Genomic DNA, 2,500 nt, shown 5'->3' with positions numbered 1-2,500 from the left:
AAAATAATTAAGTTTCTCAGTGTGAACATTAAATATCTTGTCTTTGCAGTATTTTCAATTGAATATATATATATATATATATATATATATATATATATATATATATATATATATATATATATATACATACATATATATATATACATATATGTATGTATGTATATATATATATATATATATATACATATATATATATATACATATATGTATATATACACATGTATGCATATATATATATATATATATATATATATATATATATATATATATATATATATACAAACCCCGTTTCCATATGAGTTGGGAAATTGTGTTAGATGTAAATATAAACGGAATACAATGATTTGCAAATCCTTTTCAACCCATATTCAATTGAAGATAAGATATTTGATGTTCAAACTCATAACCTGTATTTTTTTTTTTGCAAATAATAATTAACTTTGAATTTCATGGCTGCAACACGTGCCAAAGTAGTTGGGAAAGGGCATGTTCACCACTGTGTTACATGGCCTTTCCTTTTAACAACACTCAGTAAAGGTTTGGGAAGTGAGGAGACACATTTTTTAAGCTTCTCAGGTGGAATTCCTTTCCCATTCTTGCTTGATGTACAGCTTAAGTTGTTCAACAGTCCGGGGGTCTCCGTTGTGCTATTTTAGGCTTCACATTTTCAATGGGAGACAGGTCTGGACTACAGGCAGGCCAGTCTAGTACCCGCACTCTTTTACTATGAAGCCACGTTGATGTAACACAAGGTTTGGCATTGTCTTGCTGAAATAAGCAGGGGCGTCCATGGTAACGTTGCTTGGATGGTGCTCCAAAAGCTGTATGTACCTTTCAGCATTAATGGCGCCTTCACAGATGTGTAAGTTACCCATGTCTTGGGCACTAATACACCCCCATACCATCACACATGCTGCCTTTTACACTTTGAGCCTATAACAATCCGGATGGTTCTTTTCCTCTTTGGTCCGGAGGACACGACGTCCACAGTTTCCAAAAACAATTTGAAATGTGGACTCGTCAGACCACAGAACACTTTTCCACTTTGTATCAGTCCATCTTAGATGAGCTCAGGCCCCAGCGAAGCCCACGGCGTTTCTGGGTGTTGTTGATCAACGGTTTTCACCTTGCATAGGAGAGTTTTAACTTGCACTTACAGATGTAGCAACCAACTGTAGTTACTGACAGTGGGTTTCTGAAGTGTTCCTGAGCCCATGTGGTGATATCCTTTACACACTGATGTCGCTTGTTGATGCAGTACAGCCTGAGGGATGGAAGGTCACGGGCTTAGCTGCTTACGTGCAGTGATTTCTCCAGATTCTCTGAACCCTTTGATGATATTACGGAGCGTAGATGGTGAAATCCCTAAATTCCTTGCAATAGCTGGTTGAGAAAGGTTTTTCTTAAACTGTTCAACAATTTGCTCAGGCATTTGTTGACAAAGTGGTGACCCTCGCCCCCATCCTTGTTTGCGAACGACTGAGCATTTCATGGAATCGACTTTTATACCCAATCATGGCACCCACCTGTTCCCAATTAGCCTGCACACCTGTGGGATGTTCCAAATAAGTGTTTGATGAGCATTCCTCAACTTTATCAGTATTTATTGCCACCTTTCCCAACTTCTTTGTCACGTGTTGCTGCCATCAAATTCTAAAGTTAATGATTATTTGCACAAAAAAAAAAATGTTTATCAGTTTGAACATCAAATATGTTGTCTTTGTAGCATATTCAACTGAATATGGCTTGAAAATGATTTGCAAATTATTGTAACAGGGGTCACTCCGCGCGCTCCGCCCGCGCAGCTTACCTGCCCGCCACCCCTGTTGCCGGGGGCGCGTAACAGGGGTCACTCCGCGCGCAGTGCGCTCACAAAAGGGGTGGGGCTCACCCTGGTTGATATAGACAGCAGCTAGGACGGTGGCCATGGAAGTCGGAACCCGCTAAGGAGTGTGTAACAACCCACCTGCCGAATCAACTAGCCCTGAAAATGGATGGCGCTGGAGCGTCGGGCCCATATACCCGGCCGTCGCCGGCAGCGAGACGCGCTTGGAGGTGCGCTCAGCGCGGCTCCCATATGATTGCGCACTGGTGTGCGTCTGGGTCGTGACAGCGTGGCACGCGAATGTCTGTGCTGCATTGGATCAGTCTCCTTTCTTTAACAGGCAAAAGCTTTATAACCTCACTAATGCCTTGCATCGTCTATATTAGATATATAACAACGGGCGGGTGCGGTTCTGATCAAATGTTAGATCGGGTGGATTGCGGATGGTTGACGACTTTCTGATGCGGCTGCGGATGAAATAATTGCCTATCCGCGCATCTCTAGTATATATATATATATATATATATATATATATATATATATATATATATATATATATATATATATATATATATATATATATATATATATATGTGTATATATATATATATATCCATCCATCCATTTTCTACCGCTTATTCCCATTGGGGTCGCGGGGGGCGCTGGAGCCTATCT

The 2,500-nt window shown here is 40.6% G+C and overlaps 1 protein-coding gene across 3 annotated transcripts in view; it reads right to left on the bottom strand.

Moving 5' to 3' along the window:
* The window catches only part of phkb (phosphorylase kinase, beta), a 223,302-nt gene that overhangs the window by 90,837 nt on the left and 129,965 nt on the right, over window positions 1-2,500 (bottom strand). The window lies entirely within an intron of this gene.

This window comes from Nerophis lumbriciformis, linkage group LG06 (genome assembly GCF_033978685.3).
Source record: "Nerophis lumbriciformis linkage group LG06, RoL_Nlum_v2.1, whole genome shotgun sequence".
Lineage (NCBI taxonomy): Eukaryota > Metazoa > Chordata > Actinopteri > Syngnathiformes > Syngnathidae > Nerophis > Nerophis lumbriciformis.
This window is presented reverse-complemented; position numbering and strand designations above follow the sequence as displayed.